This window comes from Perognathus longimembris, chromosome 28 (genome assembly GCF_023159225.1).
Source record: "Perognathus longimembris pacificus isolate PPM17 chromosome 28, ASM2315922v1, whole genome shotgun sequence".
In the NCBI taxonomy this organism is placed as follows: Eukaryota; Metazoa; Chordata; class Mammalia; order Rodentia; family Heteromyidae; genus Perognathus; species Perognathus longimembris.
Window position 1 is genome coordinate 42,215,481 of NC_063188.1, and position 15,478 is coordinate 42,230,958.

Consider the following 15,478-nt stretch of genomic DNA (forward strand, 5'->3'; position numbering starts at 1 on the left):
TCCAATTGGGATTAACAGCAAGAAAAATGTGTTAGTAAACCTATGGTATCTCCTTCAATAAAAGTTATTAAGAAAAATACAACAAATAGCATTGTGAACAACACAAATTTTTGCTCTAAACAGCAAGGATCTTTTTGTAAACCCACATATTATTTGGTTATCTTTTTAAAGAACCAGAGCTTTATAAGAGACAAAGCCTTAAAGAACTTATCTTTGACTAGAAAGGTGAACCTACTGCCTACAAGAACACAGTTAGGTGCGCACTGAGAGATAATTACCCTGGTCATTTTTTAACTTCAGTATAAGTACCAGGAGGTTGAGGTCAAGCCTATAGGATGTTTTTTTGTGTTTGTTTTGCTACAAGCTGGAATTCAAAATGTTACCACAAAATTAAAGATGAGTGCAATTGATAGCAAATTGTTCACAAACATACATTTCTTTATTTTTTTTTCTTTTTTCTTTCTTTTTTTTTTTTTTTTTTTTTTTTTTTGGCCAGTCCTGGACCTTGGGCTCTGGGCCAGAGCACTGTCCCTGACGTCTTTTTGCTTAAGGCTAGCACTCTGCCACTTGAGCCACAGCGCCACTTCTGGCAATTTTCTGTGTTTGTGGTGCTGGGGAATTGAACCCAGGGCTTCTTGTATAGGAGGCAAGCACTCTTGCCACTAGGCCATATTCCCAGCCCACATACATTTCTTTATAAAGTTGAAATGGAAACAAAATAATACCTTAAACCCAAAACGCGACACCTATAATCCTAGCTACTCAGAAGGGTGAGATTTTAGTTTTGTGGTTCAAAGCTAGTGCAAGCAAAAAACGTCTATAAAACTCTTATATCCAATTAAGCAGCAAAAACCCAGAAGTAGCTTAAGTAATAGAGTGTTATTCTTGAGCAAAAATGTTCAGGGACAGCACCCAGGCCCTGAGTATATGCCACAGTATAGACACACACACACACACACACACACACATACACACACACACACACACACACACACACAGAGAAAGAGAGAGAGAGAGAGAGAGCTAAACAAAAACTAGTTTATTATGTATTTAACCAAAACCTTTCATTTTAATAACTTTTCAAAATACATGATAGGAATAGTGTGCTTTTTTCTCCTAGCACACATATTTACAGTGTGTGTTTAGACTCCATGGCTGTATCTTACAACTTCTACTTGGTGGCAGAGAACTTAATTCAAAAATTTGCAAGATTTTTTTTATTCTAACATTATGAGTAATCCCTTGAAATTCAAAACACTGAACTAGAAATATGAAGAATGGAAAAATACCATAATAATTACTCACGGCATTTATTTGTTTATTTGGAAATTTATTAGTTCATCTTCTTATAAAAGTAAAATATCATGTTCCATTTCTACCATTTATTGTTTTATTGAATGATTGATTGATTGCTTATTTGAGCTTTGGTATGTGTATTGAATCACTGTTTTTCAAATGCAGTATAGATTGACAAGTGCTGGAGATGAGCCTTGTGGGTTTGTGTGTATGGCTCATGAATGATTTGATTAATTGGTTAATGAGACAGGCAGAATCTCATTATAAAGATTGTCCTGATGTAAAAGTTAGAAACCTATCATAATGAGGTTATGAAAACAGTTCTTGTCTTTCAAAATTCTGACATATATGAAGTTTCTTTTCCACATCCTACATTCTTCCTCCCTTCTCTCAGATCTCCTCAGCAGCCTTCCATCAAGGATTGTGTTTTTCTTTTTTACCTGCCTGTCCAGGGCCTGGCTTCTCATCCACACTTCCCATAGAGCCTACCAGGCCTTCTCTTGTCACATTTCCCAAAGATCCAAAATTGAAATTGACCTGTCCTATAGTTTCTATAAAGCTCTTTAGAGATTTGTTGACTGTTCCAATAACAGACAAGAGCTTGGGCAATTCCTTGTCCGCAGTCTGTCATGTGTGCTCACTGAAGAATGTGCCTCTGAGTACAAAGAGCTGTCCTTGAATCTGCTCTTATATTTTTGAGATAGATGTTTTAAACTTTAGAATCTTTTAGTTGTTTGCTACTTTTGATATGTCACAACTCAATATAACATATCAAGATGTCAGGACATTTGAGTGTACTATACTGAGTGTACTTTTCTGGCCATGTCTAATGTGATATATGAGGTAATTTATCTGAGTATCAAATATTTGCTGTTGTATAGCTGACTCCATCTTGCTTATTAGGCCAACCTGACCCAAAAAATTCTGCTTCTTTAAATGGCTTGCTTAACTTGTTATTTGCTCTACACCCTGTGTCCATTTCCTACATCTGTGAACTTATTGCATGCTCTACCCCCTGCATCAGTGATACACTTTTACCTTTATAAACCCCAATATGAGGACTGCTTGGGGTCACGGTGTTAGCTCCCTGGTCTGCACTGTGTCCCTGGCTGGTCAGCCTATTTTTCGCTGCCATGGTTCAGCTCCTGAGACGGTGCTGTATCCCTGGCCCGTCAGTTCGCTTTATGCTTCCCCAATAAATCCATCTTTTTGCTTGAGACAGTCTCTGAGTGGTGGACTCTTGGAGGGATGGGGAATCCCCTCCCTCGAACCCTGTAACATTTCTTACCCTGTAACATTTGCTAAAGACCATTAAGATGACTTCCTTTTGTCTTCCATAATTACTTGGGGAACATGAGAAGAGAGAGACCAATATTTTGGTAGAATATTGGCAGAGCTGCTTAGACTTACAATGGTCTCCCATTAGCATTTAAGTAATATGAGAGTAGATAGTCTGAGTCTTTTGATTTTTCTTTTGTTTCTTTCAGTTCTGGGTGGTGAATTGAGGGCCATGCACATGCTAGACAAGCATTCTATCTTCTTTATCTCCTCCTGTATTTTGGTTTAGATTTTGGGCTTTACCTCCTGCTCTATTTTGGTGTAGATTTTGTTTTTCCCTTGAGACAAGATCTCACCACTACCTTTGCCCAAGGTGGCTTCAAACTAATCGTCTTCCTGTCTCACCCACTCAAGTAAACAGTTTCGTAGTCTACCTATGTTTCAAATCAATTACTCACATATTGCCAAATCTACTAGACTGCTTAAAACTATTGGATTATTTTAGCATGCTTTTTCTAAGATTTGACCTCTCTTTTATCTACATGATCATAATTGAAGCTGTCACAGTTTCACACCTATTGCAACCCCTATCTGTACTTGAACAAAGGCTCAATGAGCCAATTTGAATATGGACATGATGAATAAACCAATTTCTGTCTAGGTGGCTGCTCAAGAGTAGGTGGCCATTTTTTATGATGTGAACTATAGAAAGCAAAGGCAAAGTTTCAGACAACCCCTGAGGCCTCAGTTTATTCTTGAATGAACACTAGGCATACTTCTGTAGGTGGAATCTCTGAGATATTCCACCATTCTTGTGCTCCCTTTCTTTTTTCATTTTTAATGCATTGAGTTAGTGTTCCATTACCTTCAAAGAGAGATATCCTCAGTGAAATACCTCATAGTGTAAAACATATAATCTCTTTTCTAAGGGGAAGAGTCTTTGGAGGAGAGATTTTAAGAATACAGTAAGTTTACTTTATTGCTCTTTCCAAGTTTCTTTTATTTCATCAAAAAGAGGAGAATAAAATCTGTATTACTTATCTGTCTTCACTCTTTTCATTACTCAAAGGGAAGAAACTTGGTTTTTATTATATGAATCCTGAAGTGTCTAGAACACCAGATACATGAACAAACCTAATAAAAACTTCTAAATGTCACATTTGATTACCAAAAGAAAAAACCTCAATTGACCAGGAACTTAGAGAATAACGAGGAAGAAAAAAAGCTATGATCAAAGAAAGTAGCATAGAATATATTTTCCAAAGATAGAACAATGATATCTCTCATCACTCATGATTTCTAGGAAGTTGCAAGTCCATAAAGATGTGCAGTCAAGCCAGCTGCAGTGGTACACAACTTTATCCTCGGCCTCTTCGGAACTGGAGATAGAAAGATAGTGGTTTAAAGCTATCCAAGGCAAAAGTTAGCAAAACCCTATCTCAAAGAATAAGTTGGGCATGAGTCTACCTACCAATAATTCAAGATACAGGGATGGTTTAAGTAGAAGGAAACCTGCCCAGGCAGGAAGAGCGAGACCCAATTTGAGAGAAAAAAAAAACTAAAACTAAAGTGGGTAGGAATGTGACTCAAGTAGTAAGACCACTTGAGTAGCAAGTTGAAGACCCTGAGTTCATACCTCAGAACCACACCCAAAATACGCAATTGAATCTCTCCTCCCTTCTCCTCTTAAATCTGGCTGAAATTGTGCTGTGTTTGCAAGAATAATGAGCTGGAAATAATGCAATGAATTTTCCAAGGTTATGTTTGAAGAGGTGAAATCATTTTTGCCTAGAATTTTCATAGTTGAAAGCTTCAGAGACCCCCAAGGCTCCCACATTCTGAAGAAGCCAAACTAGTCTATGATAAGAAACACAAACATTGTATGGAAGAAGAGATGCTCAGCCAGACAGTTCACCTCCTCCCCATCCCTGCCTAGCTTTGGCCACTAACTGAGAAAGCACCTCATGGCAGAACCTACAGATGAATCCTTCTCAACTTTTCAACCCATCAGAATCCAGAGGAGAGAAAGTTGTTGCTGTCATCAACACTATTCATGCTTTTAAGTAATTTGTTTCCTTAGATATGGTGACTAGAATAGAAAGAATCCTTTCAATCTCTGTAGTTGTAGTCTTTTCTCACTGTCATTCAATACATGGTACCAGCTTTTTGACATACAAGTAAGTAAACAAAAGTTTGTGAGATCAAAGCTGAAAAAGCAAAGGGAGAGTAATAGATGAGGTTCACCTCAATAAACTGTAATGTATTGTTAATTACCATGGTGAAACCACTTTGTACAACTGATATACCATGAAAGAAATTAATCACAGGCTACGATAGGGGCAAGTACCAACACGAGTATGGAGGTGCAGCAGAGAAGATAAATGAGGATGAATATAATTGAAAGACATTATCTGCATGTACAAGACTAGAACAGAAAAACCTGTTCAAATATTTTAAGAAGGGAGAGGTGGGCAGAGGAAGAGAGAGAGATGGAGGAGGTTATTTTGATCAGGGTAAATACCATGAATGCATAGAGTTATCACAATGAAACCAAATATATGCTAATACAATTGTTTGTAATAGATGTACCATTTTTAAGGAAATGGAAAGACTTGGAAAATATTATATTAAGTCTAGGTGGCTGCTCAAGAGTAGGTGGCCATTTTTTATGATGTGAACTATAGAAAGCAAAGGCAAAGTTTCAGACAACCCCTGAGGCCTCAGTTTATTCTTGTGCTCCCTTTCTTTTTTCATTTTTAATGCATTGGATTCCATCATTTGTGGTAGATGGAATGTACCTATAACTCTACAAGTAAATGTGCTGGATGGTACACAAATGGTTACAAGTGAATTAACTGAAGTATAATAGATTCTATGGAGAGCTCAAATAGTACAATCTTTTAGAAAGACTAGGTAAAAGTCCCAAAATATCAACAATAGGAAATGGGTACAGCCAAGAGGTGAGATGAGGCCAAGGGGAGAAGGGTAGATAAATGAGTGGGGAACGGGTAGAATGCAGTCAACAATTCATTGTATATACCTCAAAATTAAGAAAAGTAAGGGAAGGGCTGGATTGAAAGGGGTGACAATGAAGGGGGTGATATTGGCCGAGAAGCATTGTATTCATAAACTTACATGGCACCTCCTTTGTGCAACTACTTAAATATAATGGAAATTTTTAAGCTTCTTTTTAAAAAACTGGCAACTTGAGCCAGTGGCTTACACCTGCAATCCTAGATACACAGAAGGATGAGAACTGAGGTTCGTGATTCAAAGCCCACCCAGGCATGAAAGTCCACAAAACTCTTATCTTCAGAGAACCGGAAGTGGTGCTGTGGCTAAAACTGACAGAGCACTAGCCTTGAGCTGAAGAGCTCAAGGACAGCATCCAGGCCCAGAGTTCACGCCCCCACTGCCAACAAAACAAAACAAAACAACTAGAAAGTAGATGGAAATGCATTACTCTTTGCTGTACTTCTTTCTTTTCCTTTTAAAAAATGTTTTCATTGGACTTTTAATTTTTAATTCACTTTATTTTGCTGTAAAAGTGATAAACAGAGGAGTTACAGTTACATAACTAAGGTAATGTACATTTCTTGTCCAATATTATTACCCCCTCCCTCACTTTTCTCCCATTTTCCGTCCCTAACCTCCCCACCCCCCACCCTGCACCCACCCTCCACCCCCCACCTTTCACCCACAAGTTATAGAGTTCTTTTCCAACTTATCTTGTGGGCATCGCTGTTGCATTGGTTCACCCTTTGTCCTCTGTTTCTCCATTTTGTTATTCCCCTTCCCTTACTCAAATCAGGTAAACATATATATAAGACACAGGGTACCAGAATCAAACACAGTGACTACAGGGGATAAGCCAAATGAAAAAAATAGAAAAAACTTTCATAATGTACATTAAAACCAACAACATCAACATCAACAAAAAATCCTCTTGTTCCCTACCTTGGAGTTCATTTTGGTTAGCATTATTTTATATAGTTACATGTACACAGCTATTGAGATATTGTGATCTTCTGCTAGGACTCTCTTAGACATATACTAATTGTTACAAATTACGGGAACCATGGAGCCTATGTTTCTTTGGGTGTGGCTTACTTCACTTAATATAACTTTTTCCAAGTTTGTTTCCATTTCCTTATGAATAAAGTATAAATCTAGGTTTTGTTTTAAAATATTTTTTCCTTCCAATATTTATTTTTTTCTTTATTGTCGAAGTGTGATACAGAAAGGTTAAACATTCATATGAAAGGCAATGAGCATATTTTTTGTTCTACTTGTTATCTCCTCCCTCATTTCCCTCCCCTCCCCCCTCCCCTTTCCCCTCTCCCCCAAGAGTTGTGCAGTTGGATTACACCAAATGGTTTTGCAAGTGTGGCTTTTTGAATAGTTTGTTGTTTTTCTCTTTGTCTCTCGATTTTAGTATTCCCTCTCCCTTCCCCAGTTCTATTACCCGTATAAACAGTATCCAGGGTTCTCAGATGTAATACAGTGGTAGCGAGGGTACAGCCACAGGAAGGGAGTACAAGAGAAACAAAACTAAACAAACCACTCAGTCAAACAAACAGACAAGGAAAAGAGAAAAAAAGTAGTACGAGTTCACATGGCTTGTAGAAAGTAATTACAACAGTGGTAACTTGTTTCCAGAACGTGGAGTTCATTTCACTTGGCATCTTCTTATGTAGTCACATGTGTGTAACTATTGGGGTATTTTGGTCTTCTACCATGACAAGCCTATTCATGTACTAGCTATTCCCTGTGAGGGACACCAGAGGGTTTATGTTTCTTTGGGTCTGAGTCACTTTACTTAGTATGATTTTTTTCCAAGTGCTTCCATTTCCTTATAAATGGGGTAGTTTCATTCCTTCTGATGGAGGCATAGAATTCCATTGTGTATATGTACCACATTTTCCTGATCCACTCCTCTACTGATTGGCATCTAGGTTGGCTCCATGTTTTAAGGATGACAAGTTGTGCTGCGATGAACATAGTTGTGCTGGTGGCTTTAGTGTGGCCTTGCTTGTAGTCTTTTGGGTAGATGCCCAAAGGTTGGGGCTGATGGATCATAGGGAAGCTCTATGTTTAGCCTTCTTAGGAACCTCCACACTGCTTTCCAGAAGGGTTGAATAAGTTTGCATTCCCATCAATTATGCAGTACAGTTCCCTTTTGGTCACATCCTCTCCAGCATTTGTTATCATTAGATTTCCTGATAATAGACATTCTTGCTGGAGTGAGGTGGAATCTGGATGATGTTTTGATTTGCATTTCTTTTACGGCCAGTGATGTAGAACACTTTTTCCTGTGACTTGTCCATTCTTATTTCCTCTTCAGAGAAGTCTCTTTTTAGGCCTTTAACCCCTTTGGTGAGAGGGCTGTTGGTTCTTTCATTGTTTGTTTTGGAGGAATTTTACTTTTTGACTTCTGTGTATATTTTAGATATCAGGCCTTTGTTTTATGGCTGGTGAAGATCTTTTCCCACTCTGTGGACTTCTATAAATACCTAGGAATAACCTTAACCAAAGAAGTGAAAGAAGTCTATGATGAGAACTTTAAAAACCTAAAAAAGGAAATTAAGGCAGAACTGAGGAAATGGAAAATCCTCCCATGCTCCTGGAGTGGGAGGATTAACATCGTGAAAATGGCAATATTACCAAAAGCTATCTACAAATTCAATGCAATACTCATCAATATCCCAACATCAGAGGGAGAGAAAGATGGCACCGACACAGTAGGGAGGCACCCCGACTCACTCCAACTGAATAGCGAGCTGGGAACTCCAACACCCAACACCCCATCAAGAACCCAGCAAAACCAGCAGCCAGAAGCAGTGGAGAAATGCAGGAAAACAAAAAGGAGCAAAAAAGAAGAGCCGAATACCTACATGGAGCTGGAGAATCTCCAGGGCACCCTTCCCCCACCAGCCGACCCTGGCCCAAACAGGGCCAGGCTGGGAAAGGGGAACCTGGCGAACTGCAGACAGGCTGCCGGGAGTGCAGAATTCAGACAGCGGAGACCCACGGTCACTAGGGAGGGTGCGGACCAAGACATACAACGGTAGCGACAAGAAGTTCTGGTCGACACTGGGTTCAGACAGACAGCGGCTGGGGAACCCAGCACGGCAGAAGGAGGGAACCGGGGAAGCCACCACAACACTTCGCCACCCCTGAAGGACCAATGGCTGTGCGGGACACACACACAATCCAGGATCAGTGAGTCCCCCATTACCCCCTCACCCAACGGGAGACCAGCTATAAGAGACTCAAGCCCTACAAAGAAGCTAGATCTCCCTCCCTCCCTCTCCCCACCCTGAGGGAACAAAGAACCCCCAAATCAGGCAGGAAGCTCCCATCAGGTGCTGGGAAGTCAGTTTAGCAGGGGAAGGGCGGAGCAGCCCCAAGGTCACACAGGATCCAGATCTGGCCAAATCGGCCCTGCCCCCTTCCCAACAGGGGCCGGGGGACGGCCAGCAGTGCAAGCCCCACCCAAGGCGCCTGGACCTCGAGGACTCTTAGAACTAAAATCACAGGCTCTGGTGGGCAATACCAGCACAGCAGGGACACCTGGGCCTGATCACGCCCCCCCCCCCCCGCAGCGGAGGAGAGGTCTGACGGTGCTAACCCACGCCCAGACAGTCGATCTCCTTGGGCCCCACACATACCGCCCTCCCCCAACGGACTCGCAGGAGGGTGCAAACACAACCCAAAAACCAGGGGCTCGCTCTGGGAGGCGTACATTGTTATCTCAGTCGATGCCCAAAAAGCCTTTGACAAAATACAACATCCATACCTATTAAAAGCTTTGGTGAGAACAGGAATAGATGGAACATTCCTCAAAACAATAAAAGCCATATACAACAGACCAACTGCTGATATCATATTAAATGGAGAGAAACTTAAATCATTCCCCCTAAACTCAGGAACAAGACAAGGATGCCCACTATCCCCACTTCTTTTCAACATAGTGCTGGAATCCCTAGCCATAGCAATAAGGCAAGAGGAGGACATCAAAGGGATCCACATCGGCAAGGAAGAAATCAAGTTATCCCTATTCGCAGACAACATGATCTTATATCTGAAGGACCCAAAAAACTCAGTACCCAAACTCCTACACCTAATAAACCAATTCGGCAAAGTAGCAGGATACAAAATCAATCCACAAAAGTCAGAAGCTTTTCTGTACACCAGCAATAGACAAACAGAAAAGGAATTTATGGAAACAATTCCATTTACAGTAGCCAAAAAAAGAATAATGTACCTAGGGATCAACTTAACCAAGGACGTGACGGACCTATTTAATGAAAACTATAAAAATTTAATAAGGGAAATCAAAGAAGACACAAGGAGATGGAAAGACCTCCCATGCTCATGGGTAGGCAGAATCAATATAGTGAAAGTGGCCATATTGCCCAAATTGTTATACAAATTCAATGCAATACCTATCAAAATCCCAGCCACATTCTTCACTGAAATAGAGAAACCAATCCATAAATTCATATGGAACAGCAAAAGACCTAGAATAGCCAAAGCAAATCTAGGCAAAAAAAAAGCAGTGCAGGAGGTATCACAATACCAGACTTCAAGCTCTACTACAAGGCCATCATAACAAAAACAGCATGGTATTGGTATAAAAACAGATCGGAAGACCAATGGATTAGAATTGAAGAGCCAGAAATAAAACCAACATCATTCTTCAAAGAACTAGAGGAAGCAGTTCACAAATTCATATGGAACAATAAAAAAAAAAAAACTGAATAGCAAAGACAATCCTAAGTAGAAAGAACAGTGCAGGAGGAATGTTAATTCCAAACTTTAAATTGTACTACAAAGCTATAGTAATAAAAACAGCTTGGTACTGGCACAATAACAGGCTTGAGGACCAATGGGACAGAACTGAAGAGCCAGAAATGAACCCACAGACCAATGGCTACCTAATCTTTGACAAAGAAGCTAAAAAATATAGGTTAGAACAAAGACAGCCTCTTCAAAAAATGATGTTGGCAAAACTGGGTCAACACTTTTAACAAACTAAAACTAGACCCCTATCTATCACTCTGCACCAAAATCAACTCCAAATGGATCAAAGACCGGGAAATAAGATCAGACACCCTGAAAACTCTATAAAAAGAAATAGGAGAAACTCTACGACTCCTTGGCACTGAAAGAAACTTCCTCAACCAAGGCCCAGAAATCCAACAAATCAAAGAAAGGCTGGACAAATGGGACTGTATTAAACTGCAGAGCTTCTGCAGGAACAATATTTTCCTTTATATCAACACTCTTTGGTTCAGTGTTTTCTTCCTTCATTTCTCTGATATGTGAAATGTTGGTGATAATGAGGCAACTGATGGATTTGGTGGTGAATTGCTTAGGTTACTCAATGATTGTCAGTGTGTAGTGATGTATAATCACAAAGAACATGCTTATAGACCATTGAAGGGAAGGAAAAGGAAGAAGGGAAAAATCAATTTGGATATAATGGCTTACCCTGCTAATTTACTGACTGACTTAATAATTACTGTAAGTTCTTGTGATGCTTATATACCCCTTGACTTAGATAGCAAGTTGCTCATGCAGTTAATTGCCATCCCTCTTTCTGTAATGGATTCTGTATAACCAGAGATAGGTAAAGACCTGAAGAAACAACCACAGTGAGGTTTGTGCCCGGAAGGCAGCTTTGCTACTGAAGATGCTAAACAAAGCTTGAAGTATTTTTTTATGTAATCTTCTAACTTCAGGAAAAAGAAAAAAAAATGTTTCTTACTGATTCTTTAGAAATGGGAACAATCATCTAAGTCCAATAAATCATCTTATCCATTAATTTCCCAGATAGCAATCCTCTTTAGCTGCTTACTCAGCATACCTAAATAATTTACAGATGTTTTACTCAATAGTTTAATTGATTTTTCCACCTACATATGAGAATAACTTAACCAGTGCTAATTTCCTGAAGGCTACTGAAATATGTGAATTGGAATTTACCAAAGGGCACCCTTATGGTCTCTACATTTATGCAGCTTCTCCTCCAAATATCTATGTCTCCCTCCAAGAGAGCATATAAGCCAAAGCCCTCAGAGTATTTGGCTCATTAACAATGAAAGATATGTGAGGATTATTCAAAGCTTGTGTATCAGGCATGAAATCTGGTTGATTTGGAGGTGGTTTGTATTTCGTGCATTTGATGTTCCCTCTACACAGTAGACAATTGAATCCGGGAAGAAAACACCTTGTGAGTGAAAGTATGTATGGCAAATATAAATGAATACTAAATAAGTTCTGCACTGCATTGAAATTTAAAATGCAATGGTTCTAGTTAAAATTGATTTGTTCCAGAAAATAAGAATTGGTTCCATCCAAAATAGTAAGTAATGGAGAAAATGTCCTGATTTAACAACTATATATATTTAAGTGATCAATGTCTTTGTGCATGAAGCCTGATGTTAGGTGACATTTCATTGTATTTTCCATTATTTTTCTTAATTAGCATAGTTTTAGGACAATATATTTTGAAAACATATGGCTTGGCTCAGATAATATACAGTTACCATATTCCTAAACTAACAAGATTTTTTTCCAACATCAGCTTTATTTCTTTGGAATACCTTTGAAAACAAGTAACAACTTTGAGTGACAGAATAGAATAAACTACTGGATTTGTCCTCTTACCTATCAGAAAACTGCAGTTAATTATATTCATTTATGTAAAACTCATAGAACATAAAACTGATCCATTCAAAATATAAAATTAAGTTTCATTTAGCATGTTCAGAATGTTATGTAACCATTGAGCAGTTATTTCTCATTCCTCCCTCCCTCCAGCCCAGAAGTAGTCTGAATAATCTGTTGTCTGTACCTATAAATTCACTTAGTTGATTAATCTTGATTGTCAAAGTAATTGGACTAAGAGATGTCTACCATACTAGCAAAGCACACCTCTGTGTATGTCTGTGAAGGTGTTCCCAGAGAAGATAAATTGAGAAGACTCATAATAATATAGGTAGCACCAAAGGTTGGAGCCCTGGATAAAATGAAAGAGGGAACAAGTGAAAGTCCACCAGTGTAGTCATTATTTCTCTTTGCTTCCTTGCCACCATGATGTGAATTTCTGTGTCCCACCATGATGGACTGAAACCTATGGAACCTTGAGGCAGAATTTATTCTCTTTGATGTTGTCCTGTCAGGGATTTTGTCATATCAACAAAAGTTACACACACAGATATATGCCTATTCTGAATATTTTATGTAAATGGAAGCATACAACTTGTATGTACATTTAGTATATAATAGTACTTCATTTCGTTATATGGCTCAATATTAATGCAATATATTTATATAACTTTACTCCTCTTTCTAGTCATATGACAAGATAGATATTTCAGTTATTTGAACTTGGTATGTATTGAAAGTAGCACTCCTGTGAACATTTGTATACAAATGTTTCCTTGGAAAATTTATCTCCAATTCTTTTGGAAATACTGTACTACTTGGAATAGATTTGCTAAATCAAATGACAGGTCTATGTTTAACTTATACAGCAACAGGCATGCTATTTGTGCCATGCTATCTCCAATATTTTGTGTTTCTTTCAGCAATGTAGAAAACCATATAACACAATTTGTCCATATTATCACCAATACTTTACATTTTATGTATTTTTGATTCTAACAAACCTGATGGGCTTGCAATAGTGTGTCACTGGTTGTAATTTGCATTTTTCTAATGAGTAATTTTTCATGTACTTGTTTGTTAATTGTATGTATTTTCCGAAAGGACTCATTCAAGGACTTCTTATTTTTGTTTTACTCTTTTTTGGTGGTACTTAGGTTTCAATGCTAGAATTTTGTAGGCAAGCATGCTACAATTGAGCCATGCCTTAAATACTTTTGGATTCAGTTGTGTTTCTAATAGGGTCTTGTGTTTATGCCCAAAACCATGATCCTCTATTTACTTGTTTCCCATAGCCAGAATAACAGGTGAACACCTCATGCAGGTTGTTGTGGTTTTTTTAATTATTGGTTGAGATGCACATCTCACTAACTTTTTCCTTGAGCTGGCCTCAAATCGCAATATCCCCAAATCCATCTTTCAAAAAGCTGGGATTGAGGACTTCTGGGAAGACGGCGGAGGAGCAGCAGAGCCCTAGCTGAGCTCCCTCTGACATCACAATTTTCCCATCCCTCAGAAACTTTTACCCCTAGAAAGATAGCAAAAGTAAGTTATAACAGTACAGGGATTCTGGCCAGGAAGGAAAAATTGACTTTGCTGGTCTGAAAAAAACAGATTTGAGCTCCGGGAGGCATTCCGCCACCACGCCAGTGCTGGCACCAGCACAGCACCCTGCACTCCCCGCAGCTAAAGCACTCAACAGAGACCTGGGAGAAATCCTCCAGACTGTAGCGTACAGACAGATCACAGGTTGAGCATGGATGGGCTAAAATCGCAGAGAAAGCAAGAGTACCCCGACAAAAGACACTCTCACTCATGCCCACAGAGCAGCTCCTTTCCCCACCGCCAGAGCAAAGCGCCATCTTTGACACTGGCATAGGGTCAGACCAGACTGGAGCTAAAGCCCACCTGGAGAAAGCGAGGACAAAGTGGCCATCTTTGAGAAGGGCAAGAGGGACTGACCAGTGAGATCCAGCTCCACCCAGGAGTACAACCCATGCCCAGGCCGGGGAGGGGGGGAGGGGGGCTTGTCCTGGGTCTCAGATTAGCTAGAGGTGACCTGCCCGGACGGCCAGAATTCCTCAATTAAAAGCAAAAACAATGAGTAACAACCATACCGGCAGCACAGAACAGCCACACAGGAGAACAAACAGTTCCTGAGACAGAGAACAGTCCAGTTTAGAAGCCTAAATCTCAGCCCGAAATGGAGCTGAATTCCATACCCTGCTCTACCCAGGAGGCCGCCCTGCCTAGGAGGGAGGAACCTCCCCCAGGCGAGCAACTCTCAGCTAGGTAAACCAGACCAGAGGCACCCTGTCCTGCTGAGTCCACAGGCTATTCAAAGCCAGGCATTAAAGGCAGTGACCGCACAGCAAACGGGAGGAGCCACGGTTCCCAAGACTGTTCACATCCGCCACCTACAGAGGACACCCAAGTCTTACCTGCAAGCTGTGGGAACCACAGAGCCCAAGGATTTCATGGACATGGGGAAGAGGGTCAGAGCAGATCTTCCCCCTGCAAACTGAAAGCAAGTCAAACCTGCCAAGCTGCAGAATAGACTGCAGACCATTGCAAGGAAACCAGAAACCATAGAAAGCCCACCCAAACAAGGAAGGCTCCTTTTTAATTTTTTTTTTATTTTTCTCAAGCGTTTTTTAAGCTTTCTTCTTTTTTTTTTTTAATATTTTCATTTCTGAAATGTCATTGGTTTATTTATGTTTTCCATTTTTACCTGTTGGTTCTATCAAGTTCATTTTTGTTTGTTTTTTGTTGTTTGTTTTTTCCTCATTTCTTTTTTCTTTTTTTTAAAAATAATTTTTCTCTGTTATGTGCATCTGTCGTCTAATATTCTTTCTTTATTTCTCTCTTTGCATTCTCTTTCTTTAAAAATTACTTTCCTATGAATAAAACCACCACCCTTTCTGTTATCGCTCCATTGTCTATCATTTTAACCGTGTTTTTGCTACTGATTCTACTCTCCTCCACATTTCCACATCACTGAATCTAAACCAAAATCATCACACCCCCATACATTTTACTCTACTTTCTTTACTACCTCCAACTTACCCTCCTGACTTACTTCTAGGACATCCAGATTCCACTGACTCCTGGTTACTGGATAAAGGGTATCCCTGTTTATTCCAAGTGAATCAAAGGGGTTCATCGAGAAAGCAAGTCCAAAAAGAACTTAATATAAGAACAAGAATTGCTCATAGGGTTGTAACAGTAA